The sequence below is a fragment of the Fukomys damarensis genome, unplaced genomic scaffold (genome assembly GCF_012274545.1).
Source record: "Fukomys damarensis isolate Sample0158 unplaced genomic scaffold, DMR_v1.0_HiC HiC_scaffold_24, whole genome shotgun sequence".
Classification (NCBI taxonomy): Eukaryota; Metazoa; Chordata; class Mammalia; order Rodentia; family Bathyergidae; genus Fukomys; species Fukomys damarensis.
Window position 1 is genome coordinate 12334942 of NW_022900936.1, and position 18038 is coordinate 12352979.

Genomic DNA, 18038 nt, shown 5'->3' on the forward strand with positions numbered 1-18038 from the left:
GAGAGGAGGAGAGAGAGAGAGAGAGAGAGAGAGGAGAGAGAGGAGAGAGAGAGAGGAGAGAGAATAAGGAAACAGGGGGTCTTATTGACCTGATTTTCACAAATGCTAACTTAAAATAAGGCTGCTATGGAGGATCTGTTTGAGTCTGGTTGGGCCTAGCCTACCAGAGATACTCTTTTTTATTTACTTGTGTTTCTTATTAGCAAAACCGAATGCTCATGACGATTTTGTAAGAATCTAATATTGTCAATTAGCTTAGAAAACACACTACTGCTGCCCAAGAGATGTTAATTATCTCAAGGAGAAACCTTGCTTAGTATGAAGTTCATACTGCATTAGTACGATGTTTTCAGCATTGTGTTTTCCTTCATCTCCGACTGTGACTTGCAATCCATAGGTGGGGTTAGCATACAAATTTCAGCTGACTATACTTTTCCCAGAAGCCTCTTCCCTTCAAAATCAAGCAGAGTGGAATTCCAACCCACATTTTGAAAATTTCCCCATCTTCAAAATATCGGTCCCTTTAATTCTTTCTTCCTTTTTTTAAAACCAGTATTTTATTGCATTTGATATTGCCTGTTTGTTTTAGGAAAAAAGCATCTTCAGCATTAATCAACTCAGCCTGCATGTTCACATACATTTGTAAAACACGGGATTCTGTTTAATAAAGGTAGTAATCTCTGTTCATTTGTTACTGAGAAAAATCTCATGATTTTGAAAAAAACATTTTCTCTCGAGATGTACAATCCGTATATTATTTTGTACCTAGTTAAAACCAAAAGCAGTATTTTGGAGTGTGAATTGAACTCATGTTTTTTTTAGGATAGGATGTCATCATTATAGTAATATTTTCAATGAAAACACCTGTTAAGATGTATATCTAGAATGTTCACCCAAATTCTCAGTTTTCACAGGTGGGGTCTTTAGAAGGTGTGATTATAGGGGTGCCTACTTGCAGGGTGTTCATCTACTGATTTTTAAGCAGCTCATTGTGGTGTTGGGAGAAGGGACCTCTCAAACGCTGTAACGGGGGGTGTGTAATGGAAGGGGGTTCTCCTTCTCTGATTCCTCCTTTCTGTGTTTTCTGGGTGTCATGAGATGAGCAGCTTGTGCTTTAGCCATACTCCAACCATGCTACTTAAAGCCAGTAAACCATGAACCAAGAGAAACCTCTCTGCTTTTCATTGGTAGGTGTCAGATATGTGTCCAAGAGAGTTGGGAACTGACTAAGAAAAACACCTATATCATTCTCTAGGCAGAGTACTTTTTAAAACCTGAGAAACATTTCACAAAGGCAGAGCTCTAGCTGACATAATCCAAACACTGGTATTGGAAATGACAAAGCACACAGACACAAACACTTTGAAATAATCACGTTTGAAGACAAATATTACCATAGAAGTAACCATTTTAAAAATTTATATGAAGAACAAATTGAAGAAAATTTAAGGGAGTTTAAAGACATACCTAATACCAAATTTGCATGATAAGTTTAAAAACTGCTGACATTTTGACCCATTAGGTATTGATGCCAAATGTTTGCAAAACAACTTTCTCTCCCTTCCTAACACCCTATGCTTTTGCTCTGCTACCTAGCCTTCTCTCTCTTTTTCACTATCTCTCCCACAACACCACAGCCACACACAGACATATAAAAAAAATTTCTAATGCACTTGAAGAGTAGCAAAGCAATATCTGTGATAAAATAGTTTATTCAATAATATATATCTATACAAAACTTGAGAGTCCAAATTGATCACATTTTACAAAGCCTTAATTAGAGAATACAGCAACTTTTATACAAACTGTCAAATAAATGATACTGATGACAAAATGAAATATAGCAGTTTATTCCATTTTTAGATACTGTAGTGGAATTTGAAGTCATCTAATAATGTATCATGCGAACAACACTGCTGATAAATCCCATGAAATCCCAGAGTATAGCCAACAAGCTAAGAAGCTGTGGAAATTCCTCAGTAGGAGCCATAGGACCAGCATCTTTTACAGCACAGTGGGTGACCACAGCCATCCCCACAGCCACCACAGCCATATCCCAGGCCACTGTAGCAGTTGCCATAGTAACTCATGTCGCTGTCCCTGTCTGCATGGGGCCTTTTAAACCTCTTTGGTGGTGGGCAGGGAAACCCCGGGAAGTACAGCGTTAGATCACCTCACCAATGAGCTTGGGACTGTGTCGTCCAGATCTTTACTAACTGGGAAAACGAGGCTCTCGTAATGGAAATGATTTTTCCTTCTGTGTCAAGAATTCATTGTCCAGTAATGGGGCTTTACAATGAAATTCTTGTTGTATTTTCTGGGCTCTGGTTCATGCTACATTGAGGTGGTCGTGTGCATATGACCCGATTATATGTTATGGTGCAAACCATAGAAATAGATGTGACATTTTTGTCTTTGCTTTGTTCCCTTACTCCTCAGGTACATGCTTTTCTTCGTTGCTTCTTTCCATCTTCCTCTCCTCTTCCTTCCATCCCTCCCCCAGGTCTTCTTTCCTTTCTCTCTCCCTCTCTCTCTCTGTTTTCTTCTCCTGTCCTTTCTTCCACCCTCTTTTCTCTCCTTTGTTCCTTCCTTCCTCCCACTCTCTTCCTTTTCCTTTTTTTTCTCCTTATCTTGTTTTCCCCTGCAAATCATATCAATAGCAGCTTAGATCTTCACACTTGCTCATAAAAAATGAGCTAGTTGCTGACAATTACTGGTAAATCGATGGCTGGTTGTTATCTTATGTGTATACAGTTGGACATTTAATCTGAATTTATTTTTCAGTAATTGATTTCAAGCTTTCCAGAAAATAAATGTCTATTTTATGGGCAAAAACCTTCTATGTTAGATGTTGCCTTTCCTCACTTCACATAGAATACTATAGATGAAATAGTGACATATACCATGACTAAGTTGGCTCATCCATCTTCAATCTTTATGTGTTGGGGAGGCAGTAACGGGGATCAAACTCAGGACCTTGTGCTTGTAAGGCAGGCAGTGGCACAACTGAGCTAAATCCCTGGCCCTTCTTTATGTATCTTTGAAAGTCAAGCTTTACTGTGCCAATCCACAGTGAGCAAGCAAGTGTCACTGGCAGTCAGTCAATGAGGAAGTAGGATGTAATTTTGTTCTATAGTTTAAAAAAAAACACAAAAATTTCTACTGCATGATATGCTAAAAGGTTTACACAAAACTGTATTCCAGGTTTTTTGGTAATTAACATTTTCCAGGAAAACATTCACATCCATATTTTTATGCCCTCTCTGGTGTGGACTTACACCAGTGTGGGGCAGTTGAGTGTTGAGACACTGAGCAGGAGGTCTGCACAAGGCACAGTGCTGAAGATTCATTCATTTACAGAAGTGTTTGCCTTTCCCTGGCTGATCTGTAAGCTCAGTCATACCAGCTGTGTGTGTACACAGAGAAGCAGTTCTGCTGGTTCACAGAGGAGGCGTCACTACTCCAAAACTCAGCTGTTTGCCTCTGGGTGCTGCTCTGACCAGCAAGCTTTTGTATTTTCTGACTTTTCCAACTTCATTGACTCACACCCTCTGCTACATGTTAAAATTTCTTCTTTTTGGCAATTTTAGTGTCTTTAAGGTATGAATTTTTGTGCATATTCTTTTATAGTACCCTTGTGATATATCTCATTTTCTGTATATGAAAACCTCAAGAAGAATCATCGTTAGCATCGTATGTGCATGTCTATATTCATTTTTATTTTAATCATTTGCATTATTTTTGAATGTCTAATTTTGCCTGAGTGACTTATTTTTCTAAGAAAATCAATCATTTCTTATTGTAACAAAATAATCTTTCCCACCCATCTTTTAGGTTTATATTTATTTTGCTTAGTTTTATGATTATATTTTATATTTTGTTAATATGAATTTTAATTTTTTATGTGGGAAGTTTTGTTTTAATTGTAGCCTGATAGTTATCCATAATCTGCTTTTATCGTAGCATTACAATTATTTCCAACTCTTTGTTCCTACAGGTATTTTACTTATCAACCTTACTGCCTGTCTTTTTAGGTAACACATTTTTTTTTTTTATCTACCTCAATGAAGATTTTGGCTTTACGCTTAATATTCAGTTACTGAGTTACACACACATGTGATTTTAATTGGTGTTTTCCCTTTTGGCAGTGGATAGACTTTTTTTTTTTTTGGTACTGGGGATCAAACTCGGGTCTTTGCGCTTGCGAGGCAGACCACTGAACCGCTGAGCTAAATCCCCGGCCTGTGGATAGACTTTTAAATCTGTGGACTGATATCTTTCAAGAATTTTTGAAATGTATGCAATATTTTTATGTTCACAAGTGGTTTCCTCTTTATTTTACTTCTTTTGCTGAATTTCACTTATGTGAATGTTTTATCACTTATGAGATGTAAAACATCTTTTTTACTCTCTGCAGTAGTTTACATCCTATTTTTTTCTTATTTTTCTTCCATTTATGGTGGACTCAAGTTACAACTGGCCAGACATATGAACAACTTGGGCTACGACCAGAATTTCAGCTTTAATTTATGTCCAGAGTCTTGACTTACAACCCGGATGCAGCTGCTTGTGCCTCATTTACAGATTTAGCCCTGAAAGAACTCTGGAAGGAACATTGCAATATCCTTTCCTGTGTGGAGTTAACTGAGAAATTTTGGGCCAATGTCTCTCTAAGGACACTGAGATCTGCCTGTATAGAGAAGAGAAACTTTGAAGACTGCATTGAGGAGCCTGGGCCTTCAATTGACCGATTTGAGTTACAACCAACTCTTGAGAATAAATTGAGTTCATAAGTCAAGGGTCCACTCTATCATATTTTATCACTGCATATATTTAGTTTAATACTTCTCAAATATGTTTCTCACTTTTGGGAGGAATTAGAATTTACATTTGATTCTATGGTGAATTTTTCCATTTTTAATATATTTTCCTATTTTCTTTAATTTTCTTCTGTTTATTAATTATAGTTCTTCTAAAAATTTTTCTCTGCAAACTGCAATATATTTATCACTTTTTAGTTTTCATTTTCTGTTACTTTCTTTATCTATTTCCATAGGTTATCATAAGCCCAATATCTCTTTATTAAAATACAGAGGATCCAAATTTTGTGTTTTACTATGGAGACTTTTGTGGCTGCTCCTTGGCTATTAAAAATGTCTGATTGACTGATTGGGCTGGGTGTGGTGAACCTCGCCTGTAGTTTCAGTTACTGTGGAGGCTGAGGCTGGCCAGACTCTTGAGCTCAAAAGTTTTAGCCTATCCTGGACTGCAAAAGCAAGGTAGATTGAGAAACAACTAGGAGGTAACAAGTAAACATCCGAGAAAACTAGAGAAAAAAAATTAAGAAATAATGAAACAGAGAGAAAGTGGGACAGGAAGGAAGGGAGGCAGAAAGAGAGGAAGGGGAGGAAGATTTAATTGAGTTGATTCAAGCAACGACTCCTTGATATGGACAAAATTTGTCATTTCAAGTGATTTTTCTTATTAGCAAACAAACTCTTGCAACTTCAGTTCGTAAATTATCTCAAGGAGAAACCTTGCTTAATGTGTAGTTTAGTATTTATTAGTGCATTGTTTTCAGGATTGTGCTTTCATCTCCAACTGTGCCTTGCCATCCAACATTCTGTTGATTTTACTTCTTCCAGAAGCTTCTTGCCTGCCTTCCAGAATCAAGAAGAGTGGAATTTCAACCTACTTCTCCAAAATATGTCCGTATTTGGAATGTTGGTTCTTTTAATCCTTTCTTTTTCTACCAGTATTTTATTACATTTGACAGTGTTGGTTTGAATTTCCCAAGTGAAAGCTGATATCTTTTAGGAGTGAAACATTTATACATTGAGTCAATCAGCAAGCATAATAAACACATATTTTATTAAATCCAGGACTCTGGCAAATAAATTCATAATTCAATCTTAATTTGTTACTGAGCGAACATCTCATTGTTTTGACAATTATTCTCACCTGTATGGTCCATATTTTATTTACTAAATAGTTGAAATAAAATGCTATATCGTGAGAAGTTACAGAAATGGTATTTTTAGTTAGAATGTTATTATTCATAATGCAGTGGTCTCTATTTCACAAACTCGATTCGTTCCACCATTCTGGAGAAGAGGGCCACGGTTCTGTTCATCGCATGATGCGGAGTTTGAAAACGGAAGCCAGATTTTGACAAATGCTTCTGTTTGCAAACCGAATTGTACAAGAATAGAAATGTTCGCTAAGCGAGGTGTTATCGTGTTATCAGTATGATTACACCTGTTATGAGAGAGACCTAGAATGATTCCCAATCTCAAGCTCAGGCATGCAGAGCTCTGGAAGGTCAGTAGATCACCCTCATCAGGGTCTTCATCCACTAATGTTTCAGCAGCTGAGTGTGCTGGGTACTGGGGTGTGCCCGGAAAGGTGTGTCTCCCTCCTCCTGTCTGTCTCCGCTTCCTGGCTGCCATGAGATGAGCAGCTCATGCTGTCCCCAGGCCCCTTCACGGTGTAATTTCTGCTGTAATACCAGTCAACAATGAGCCAATATAATCCTCTCATCCTTTAAGCTGTGGGTGTTAGATATTTTGTCCAGTCAATTGTAAAGTGACTGACAAAACCTGTAATTATTCTCTAGGTAGAATATTTTTAAAGATTGCAAAACATTTCACAGAGGTCCAGCTCTAACTGACATAATCCAACCACTGGTGTGCCCGTGACAAAGCATAGAGACACAGAAGTTTTGAAATGACCAGATGTGAGTACCAGTATTATTGTCAAAATAGCCAGCTTTAAAACTTAGATGGAAAATAGCATAAGCAATGAAAAATGGTCTGTAAGATTAAAAAGCATATATAAACACAAAACTGTATCATCTGTTCCAAAAAAATCTCGGTATTTTTTCCATCCAGTGTAGATCCCTAACTGTAGTAAAAGAGCTTTCCCTCTCCTTCCCTGCCTCCCAGAGATCTCTCCATTGTGTCCTCCATTCTCTGTTTGTCTTTCTCACTTTCTCTCCCACAACTCCACACCCACACCCATGAGAGGTATCATACTAAACATGAAAATATAGAAGGAAGGGCCAGGGATTTGGCTCAGCGGTTCCACCACCTGCCTTGCAAGTGCAAGGACCCGAGTTCGATCCCTGGTACCAAAAAAAAAGAAGGAAAATTGAGAATGTAAAAGGGTAACAATGCAATTTTTATGATTAAAATATAGTTTTTTTAATAATGAATATCTGGACAGCCAAATTTGATCACATTTTACCTAGCATTGATAATAATAGTACAGACACTTTTCTACAAACTCTCATGTAATCTAATTGACACGGGTGAATCAAAATGGCAAATTGCAGTTCATTTGGTTTTTAGGTAGGTTACTGTGTAATAGGAGTTTGAAGATATATAAACATGGGTAATGTGGAAAACATTGGAGAGAATTCCAGTAAATCAGCAGGTTATACCGATAGGCTAAGAAATTGTGGAAATTCCTCCGTAGAAGCCATAGGACCAGTATGTGCTATTCCACAGTGGGTGACAACAACCATAACCATAGCCACCATAGCCATAGCCGCTGTAGACACAGCCCCGGCCCCCGTAGTAGTTTCCATAGTAGCTCATGGTGTCAGGAGAGGACTGTTTTGTTGAGGATCTGGAAGTAGGTGTCTTGTGTCTGGATGCCACCATTTGCAAAGTCCTTTTATACCTCCTTGGTGGTGGGTGGGGAAACCTCAGGCAGTGCAGTGTCACATTATCTCCCCAGTAAGCTTGAGATGATGACTCAAATATGTGCTTATTAGAAAACAAGGCCCTCATGACTGAGATAGCTTTGTTCATATATCACGAATCCATTATCCAATGAAAGTGCTAGCAACTCTTGTTCTATTTTCAAGTCTGTGGTTCATTCTCTATTTAACTAAATATAGAATTTATTTTAAATACATTTTAACTAAAATTTGGGGCCTATGACCTGATTACATGTTATGATGCAAGTAATGAAAATAAGTATTATGTTATTTTTTTTCCATTATTCCTCAGAAATACTTTTTTCCTTCTTGTTCATTTTTCTCTTTCATTCTTTCCCCCACTCTCTCTTTCCCTCTCTGTGTTTCTCTTTGTCTTTTCTGTTTCTTTCTCTCTTGTTCTTTCTGTCTCTCTTACTTCCTTGCTTCCTTCCTTCCTTCCTTCCTTTTTCTCTTTCCTCTTATCCTGGTTTTTCTTGAAAATTTTATCAGTGGCAGCTTACTTTTTCACATTTGCTCCTGTCGGATGAACTAGTCATTGGTTATTATTGGTAAGTGTGTGACTGGCGACTGTTATATGTCTATGTAGTGGACAAATAATCTCAACTTATTTCTTGGGTCAGTGATTTCAAATTTCCAGAAAATAAATTTTTATTTTATTTAAAAACTCTCTGTGTTCTGTGCTTCCCCTTGTTACTCCATATGCAAATATTCTGGACGTACTTGTGTAACACACCGTGGTTAAGCTGGATGACCCATCTCCACCCTTTTTTGTTGTTTTAATCAGGGCTTACCTTTGAACATGGCCAAGCCAAAAGGTAAGGGGAACAGACAGTGAGTTATGAACAAGTGATAATGACAATCGTATCCAAAGGTGAAGGAATGTATAATCTTTTTCTAATGGTGAAAGAAGAAATCATAATATCTTCAGCGTAATATTGTAACTTATGGACACATGAAATTTTCCCCAATATTTATTTTGGGATATAATAGTTTTAGGAAAACATTCACATCCACTTCTGTGCACACAGCCTGGGTTATTATGGCACCACAATGGCAGAACTGATATTGACACACTGACTAGAAGGCCCCCAAAATCCAAAATATTGACTAACTTCCCAGAACGAAAGTGTCTGCCATCCTCTGCTTGATCTGTACCTGTTGGATGGTTGGATATTTAGAACCAATGTTGCTGGTTCATAGACGAGACATTCAAATTGCAACATTCAAATCTCTACCTCCTATTGTTTCTTTATCCATTAAGCTTGTGTTTTCTAATCTTTCTGGTTTCATTGATCTATGACAATGAACTACATTATACATTAGTCTTTCTTCTTTTGCAATAAGTATTGTTCTATAGACCTATTTATGTGTGTCTAAATTCTTTAACTATAATTTAGTCGTGATTTTCATTTTCTGTATATTAAAACATTAAAAAGAATTGCCTTTGGTATATGTGGAAGATGACACTCAATTTCTTTTAATAATTTCACCATTTTTGAATGTCTGTGTTTTTGTCTATTTAACTTACCTTTTTCCTAAATAAATCTATAATTCCTTACATGAAAAATCAATTTTTTCTCTTTAGCTTGCAAATTTATGTTTTCTTTCCTTATTTTGAGGATCACATTGTATATTTTAGCAATATAATTTTTACTTTATTTTATAATGAGGGCAGTTTTAAGAGGGTGAAGTTGCCGATTGATGATTATCCATAATCCATTCTTCACGTATCATTACAACATTTCTTCTAGCTCCATTTGTTTTTATTGAGGAGGTTTATTGTCAGGCTCATTGATTGCCTTTGTAGGTAATGTAGTTTTTAAGCCACTCAGTAAAGATTTTACTTTGGCAACTGATTTTCAACTACAATGTATGACTATATGTGATTTTAATTATTTTTTTCCTCTTGGCAGTAAATAGATATTAGAATTGTGAATTAATGTCTTTAAAATGTACAATATTTTCATATTCAAAATGGTTTCATTTTCTTTTTCTGTTTTTTTCTGCCAAACTCTATGTATATGTGTAATTAGCCTATTTATGAGATCTCATACATCTTTTATACTCACCTCAATATTTTACATTTTAATTTGTCTAACTTTGCTTAAGTTGACTATATTTTATCAATTTATGTTTCAGTGTAGTACTTCACCTCAATTTGTTGATGATTAAATATATATATATATATTTTTTCTTTTTAATTGAGTTTATTGGTACATTTTAGGGATATGGTACAGTTACATTCATTATTAGGATCTTGTACCTCCACATGACAGGTCTTGGTTCTCATTTTTTCCCCTTGTCCCTGCCCTCCCTTCACCTCCTCCTCCCCTCCCCATCTATAAAAACTTTATTTTCATCTTTTCATTTTCTCACATTTTTTCTTTTCCCTTATTACCCTTCCCCTACCCATCCCACCTTCCCTACACCTTTAGACCTTTTCTTCCCATTTCACAATGTCAGTAATCTTATTAGGATCTTATGTACTATTACAGTTTATTCACACCAGAGAAACTATTCGGTATTTACACATGTGTGACTTATTTATTTCACTTAGGAGTATATCCTCAATATGTATCCATTTTCCTATGAATGAATCTAATTTCTAGTTCTTTAAGACTGAGTAATATTCCATTTTATAGAAAAACCACATCTTCTTTATCCAGTTTTCAACTGATGGGCAAATGAGCTTTTTCCAAGTTTTAGCTATTACAAACTGTGCTGCTATATATTATATTTTTGAGAAGTAGAATTTACATTTGTTTCTATCATGACTTTTAAAAATTTTAATGCACATTTTGGAAATTTCCTTTAATTTTCTTCTATTAATTAATTATAGCACTTCTAAAACTACATCTTTTCAATAATCACTAAGCTTTTCTTATTTTATATGGTTTTTGTTTCTGTTACTTCCTTTAAATGCTGCCATAGGGTTTCCTAGCCCCAATATTTTAAATTGAATTTATAGAAGATACAGAATGCTATTGTATTTCACCATAGAGATTTTATGGATGCTCCTGCATTATTAGAAAATGTCTGATTCTCTGTTTAAGCACTATGTGGTGACTTTTGCCTTTAGTTCCAGGTATTTGAGAAACTGAAGTAGAAAAACGACTTGAGCTGAGTTTTAGGTAATTGTGGACATCACCAACAAGATCCATCTGAAAACAAACAAGAGGTTAACAAGAAAGATAGCAAACATTCAAGCAAGAGAGGAAATATTGATAGAAGGAAAGAAAGTCTGATCAACCCGATTTAAACAAAGACTAATATAAAACAAGGCTCCTGTGAAAGATCTCTCTGCCTCTGCTTCCAAGCACCTGGTGGAAGATTCTGCTTGTTCAGTTATGGATGCTTTATAGTAGCAAATCTTAGTGATTATTTTATCCACACCTTGATGTGGACAAATCCAATGATTTCTTTTGTTATCTTAGAAAATAGGCATCTGCTACTTCTCTTCTTCAAAGAGAAGCTCAGTATTTTAGTACTGCATTGTTTTCAGGATGGGGCTATCTTTTGTCTCCATTGTGATTCACTATCCGTAGACATAGACAGGGGGAATCTTTAAACATTGTGCTGATTCTAGATAGAAGAACTTTGTCTGAGGAACAGCTTGTGAAAGCTTTTGCCCACATTGTGGGGTGTCTCTTCACATTGTTGGTCATTTCTCGTGCCATGCAGAAGCTTTTCAATAAGAACACATCCACTTGTTGATTATGTGTGCTAGTTCATGGGCAACTGAGGTTTTGTTCATAAAATCTAGAATATATAAAGAACTTAAAAAAAAATCAGACCTCCCCAATTTAAAGACCCAATCCAAAAATGGGCATCTGAAATGAACAGACATTTCTCAGACAAAGAAGTAGAAATAGCAAATAAACATATGAAAAAATATTCAACTGGTCATTCAAGAAATGCAAATGAAAACAATGTTAAGATTCCACCTCACCCCAGTAAGAATGGCTGCTATCATGAAGTCAACCAATAACAAATGCTGTTGGGCTGTGGGGTAAGAGGAACCCTGCTCCACTGCTGGTGGGAGTGTAGACTGATGCAACCACTGTGGAAAGCAGAATGGAGATACCTCAAAGAACTGGGATTGGAGGTCCCATTCTATCCACCTATTCCCTTGCTGGGTATCCTCCCTAAAGAATTAAAAGAATCACACCATAGCGATATATACACAACCCATGTTCAAAGCAGCACAATTTGTAATAGCTAAAACTTGGAAGTAGCCCAATTGCTCATCAGTGGGAGACTGGATAAAGAAAATGTGTGTGTGTAGATTTTTTAAAAATCAAAATGGAATACTATTCAGCCATAAAAATGAGAAATTAGAGACATTTACGCCTAAATGGATGCATACTGAGGTGATATTCTTAAGTGATATCAATAGAACACTCGTGTAAATACTGAATCGTTTCTCTCGTGTGAGAAAGCGAACGGGTAAATAAGGGCTAAAAGGTATAGTAGATAATGTGAAATAGGAAGAAAAGGGACACAGAGGAAGGGGGAATGGGAGGGAAAGGGGAAAGGAAAGAAAGGGATGGAATTAATGTGAAAAAAGGAAAAATAATAGCAAAGTTTTCATAGATAGGGAGGGAAGGAGGGGTTGAAGGGTGCGTGTATGGGGATGGGGAAAAATATAAGAACCAAGATTGATTATGTAAAGTCACAAATTTCCAACTATGAATGTCATTATATTGTATACATTAAATGTACCAATAAAATTAATTAAAAAATAAATGAACATATGTCCTATAAAAAAATCATTGTGCTGATTATACTTCTCCTTGCTGGCCCTTAACTGCTTCCCAGAATCAAGAACAGTGGAATTTCAGCCCAGTTTTTCAAAATTTCTCCATCTTCAGAATGTTGGTTCCTATAATCCTTTCTTTTTCCGTCAGTATTTTATTCCATTTGATATTGTCAGTTTGAGTTTCTCAAGTGAAACTTAATATCCTTTAGAAATGAAGCAATTTTTTCTATTGGGACAGTTTGCATGAGCACATAACTTTATTAAAACCCAAGTTTCCAGTTAATAACTTCATAATCTAACGTTATTATGTTACTGAGCAAATAACTCATGACTTTGAAAAACAATTACTCTTGCTATGCACAATCCACAAATTATTTTCATGTAGTTTAAACAAAATGTTATATTTTGAGTTGTGGAAGCCATGTATTGGTCTGAACTTTTGATAATATTATTGCTGATAATTTTTAGTACTATAAAATATAGATACAGAATGTACCCTCAAACTCTCCAGCACTCAAAAGTGCAGCTTTTGCATTGTTGGGGGATTTTGGAGGGGCTCTACTAATCAGGGTATTCGTGTACTTATAATTCAACAGCTCGCTGTGCTGTTAGAAGGTGGCCCTGATCAGAGGCTGGTCACATGGAAATTGCTTAGAAAGAATAGGAATAGTGTTGTTGTAGGCAATGCATCATTAACATCATGGTGTGAGGCTGTTCTTAGATGTAGATAACAGAAAACGCAGGGTCTCATTAAGGCATTTTTGTATGAACAGTTTAACGAAACTGGTGAGTGGGTTTTAGCCTTTGCCTTTTCTTTTAAAAGGTTTGAAGGCAGACCTTCATTGAGACGAAAATATACCCCATGGTTTTCCTTAAGATGCCCTGGTATGAGACCGAGGACTGTTTTGTTCAAAATAGTAATACTCTAATTTTCCCAAGCAGCTGTCATGTCTGAGATGTCCCCCCGTGGATTTGGAGAGCCAACATGGCTCAGAGTGAGCTTCCTTCTTTCTGCCAGGCAGTACGGCTGGTGGTTTTGATGACCCACTTTACCCAGGTTTTCAGGGCTAAGTCAACTGAGTTGCTTCAGCAGCATCATCTACCTCATAGGAGCCCAGCAGGGAAACATCTGAAGACAGCACTGTATAGGAGTAGCGGAGGTGGGAGTGGGCTTTGTACAGACCGGGCGCTTTCTCTGGGCCAGTGCTGTCTATGGACATCCAAAATGACCAAGGCCAGTGAGGCCCTAAGGCTTCTTAAGAAGCAAACTGTTTAAATATTCATGACATTAGTGTGCCTGTTCCATGGCCCCTAGAGACTACAGGGCTTATTCTTCCTATAACACTGAAATTTTGTATCCTTTTCTGAAACTTTCCCCATTTCTCATGCCCAACACCATCCCACTGTCATTACTATTGGTTGGTAATTTATTTTGAAATCAGGCAGTCTGATTCTTTTACCTTTTTTCCCCCTCAGGATTTTTTTGGTTCTTCAGGTTCTTTTTGGATTTGCATGAATTTAAAGATTGTTTTTCTCCATTTCTGTAAAGAATATCATTGAAAATTTCACAAGAATTGTATTGAATCTATAAATAATGTGAGAAATACTGAACACTTAATGTAAATTTCACCAATACGTGAACATAGGATTATTTTGCTTTTATCTGTGTCAACATTAATTTTATGCAACAATGTTTTGTAACTTTAAGTTCGTCGTCTTCCATCTCTTTGGTTGTGTTTATTTTTTATTTTATCCTTTTGTTGTTATACATGGAATGCTTTGCTTGACCTCCTTTCATTAGTTTGCTTTCTATGCACCGATATGCCTCTGATATCTGCATTTGCATAATGTAACTTTATATTTTACTATACTTATCAGTTTCAACAGTGTTTTCTTTGGATATAAATTTAGTATGTTTATTTGATGTCTTTATTCTTTTTTAGTGTTAGTCTTTATTGTAATTTCCTTTCCGCTGTGGAAGTTGCTGCATTGTATATGTCTCCTCCATTTTTAAATAACACATTTGCTCGATATTAAATTCTTGATTAGTAGCTTTTTTTTCCATTTAATTCTTTAGGATTTCAACTTACCTTCTCCTGATATGAAAGCCGTCAGCTGAGAAATCCATTTGAAGTTCTCACCGAGTCACTTTTCTCTTGCTATTTTCAAAAATCTTTGTCTTTGACTTGGACAAGTCACTATAATTGGTGTAGAAGTAGATCCCTTTATGTTTAACAAGTGTGTTTCATGGTGACGGAGGAGAAGTTACTCCGTAAGAAGCAGGAGATTATGCACCTTTGATGTACTCCGGGGAGATGAAGCATCATGTCTAACATTACTCACAAATGGTTTGGGGAATGGTATAATAGTTGGTAATGTTTTTCTAACTTTTCTTTAAATTGGAAATTATTTAAAAATAACAACGTTTGCAAAGTCAACACGACCTATCCAATTAACAAACAAAACAACCTTCATGGGGCTCTTTCTACAGAGCAGAAAAGCTGCTTAGTAAAATTAAAGACCAATTTATTTTTTCTCTTTTTTCTCCTTCTCTTCCCTCCTCGCTTCATTCTCTGTATCCCCTTCTCACATTTTCACCTTTTTAAAGTTCATGTTTGCAGCACATAATGACTGCATTCACTGTGTGTTGCTGGTAGATGTACAAAACCCATATCAATTATTTCTATATTTCTCTCCTCTCCATTTCCCCTGTATTGGATCCCTTTGTAGCATTCCATTTGCAAAAGATCGATCTTCCTGTTTCCTTTTATTGGTCTTTGTTTTGCTCTTTATTTTGTGTTTTCTTTGGATTTCTCACATGAGAAAAATTATAAAGTACTTAGGCTTACGTGTCTCGTTTATTTCACTTAAATTTATGTTTTCAAGTTGCATCCATTTTCCATCAAATGACTCAAATTTATCTTTCTTTATAGCCTAGTAGTATTCCACTGTGCATAAATACCACAATTTGTTTACGCACCCATCTGTTGATGGACAGATGGGTGGCTTCCAGGATTTAGCTATTATGAGTTGTGCTGAAATAGGCATGGGCTTGCGTGTGTCTCTATAACATGATGTCATTAGCTGGTTTGGAAAGATGCCCAGAAGGGGAAGAACTGGGTCAAATGAAATGCCTATTTTCAGTTTTTTGATGAATCTTCCATGCTGGTGTCCACAATGGTTGTACTAACTTGCATTTCTGCAGCCAGTATAGGAGGATTCCTTTGTCCCAGAAGCCTCACCACCAGCATTTATTATTTTTTTGTTTTTTGATGATTGACAGTCTTTGTGTCATAAAATAAAGTCTCGGTATTGTTTTAATTTGCATTTCTCTTATGGCCAATGAAGTTCAGCATTTCTTCATGTGTTTTTTGACTTCATATTTCTTCTTCTGAGAAGTGTCTGTTCATTTCAATTGCCTATTTTGATTGATCCTTTTATTTTGAGGAGTCAAAAAATTTTAAGTTCTTTATACAGCCTAGATATTAATCCCCTGCCCAAGATGTTGGTAGCAAATATTTTTCTATCCTATAGATTGTCTCTTTACTTTATTCATTGTTTCCTTTGCTATGCAGAAATTATTTAATTTGACATAGTTCCATTTATTTACTCTGGCTGTTATTTTTTGTGCAACTGAAGTTCTATTCAGCTTCCTTGCCTACTCCTTAGACTTCATTTTGCCCATTTTGTCTTCCAGCTGGTTGCTGTATCTTTAATGTTTAGGTTTTTGATCCATTTTGATTTTAGTTTAGTAAGAGGTGAGAGATATGGATTTAGCTTCAATCCTTTACATGTGATTAGCCAGTTTTTACAGCAGCATTTGGTAAACCACCTACCTTTCCACCAGTCTATTTTTTGGTCCCTTTGTCAAACATCAGATAGCTGAGTATGTCTGTGGATGTTTCCCATTCCTCTATTCCGTTCCATTGATCCACATATCTCTTTTTGTGACAATAACATGCACTTTTTAAAAATTCACCGTATCTTCGTAATATAACGTGAAATCTGGGGATGTGATGCCCCTTGCTTTGCTCTTGCCCAGGACTGCTTTTGCTATTTTGGGTTTTTTTCTCATTGCATATACATTTTAGAATTGTTTTCTCTAGTTTTGTGCAGAATGTTATTCATATTTTGACTGGGCTTGTGCTGAATCTGTATATCAGTTTTGGAAGTATGGCCATTTTGGCAATAATGATGCTTCTCCTCCCTCTCTCTTCTGAATCTTTTGAGCTGAGCAGCTTTCCTCCTCGTCCCCTTCCACAATGCCACTTCTGTCTTGGATCCAGCAGACTATGTCTGGACTGAACCATTAAAACAGGAGCCATAATAATCCCCTCCTCCGTGAAGTTGCGAGCGTCCAGTATTTTGTCCCAGTATCAGGAAACTGACTAACACACTGGTGTTGGGATAACGTGGAAAGGTTATCTGGGATGTTCTATTTTCTCATGTGGCTATAGATTATATTTTCTGCAAAGATTTATAAATATTTGTGCTTTTTATGCTTCAAACTTATTTAAAATGATATGAAATAAGTATTTTTTTATTTGCACAAGATGTTGAAAAAATAGATTATTGCAATGTAAGTGCTTAGTATTTTGACCATTTGTTGAGGCAAATTATACGAATAGGAGAAACGAGTGAGTGATAATGACTGACTCTGCCTCATGTACACTCTGCAGAGGGGCTTTTATTCCAATCAAAATCCTTTAACTTAATGCATAAAAAGACAAAAATATCATTGAGTCATGAAAAGTTTAAACCTGAAATAGATAATAGATATTGGTAAAGAGACATATTTGAGCAACCTTAATTTGGTATGTGCCACTTAATGAAGCAATAAGCAAATATGGTGACTTTTCCCCATCTTGTTAATTCATTGTTATTATTTTCACAGCTTTGAATGGATGTTGGACAATTTGTGAAATGCAGGATCATTTAACTTATTTATTTTCTTAGCACCTTTTATTTCTATATTCACTCTATGAGGTCGTTGCAATTTTGCAAGATCACTATGGCAAGAAAGAAAAAAAAGAGAGAAAATACTTTCAAAATAATGGTGAAACTATGATGTTTGATTCAGTATAATTTAAAATATTGAGTACTTTTTTCATATTTTTAGACATTATCGTATCATGAGCATAAACTTTGAAGTTTGAACACACTGGCTTCTTGTGAAAATTGTCACTTTTCCTTAGAATTCCTTTAGAATTTCTTAATTCCTAAGATGAAGTCTGTATTTGCAATCAAGTTTGCTTTGTGATATGGGCAAATCCTGTGGCTTTAAAATGATGCATGTTCACAGCAAAAGGAAGTCAAACACTGTAGGTAAAAGTGGGCAATAATCTGAATAGTCACCTTACCAAAGAACATACCAGATAATAAAAATAGCAAATGAAGAGATAGTAAATCCATATTCTTGTTAGAAATCGCAATTTATAATGACAATGAGATAGTGCTGTACATACATATAATGACATGGCCAAAATGTAAACCAATGAAAATAGCAAATACTGACAAATATGTGGACAATAGAACATTTGTTTTTCCTGTTGGAAC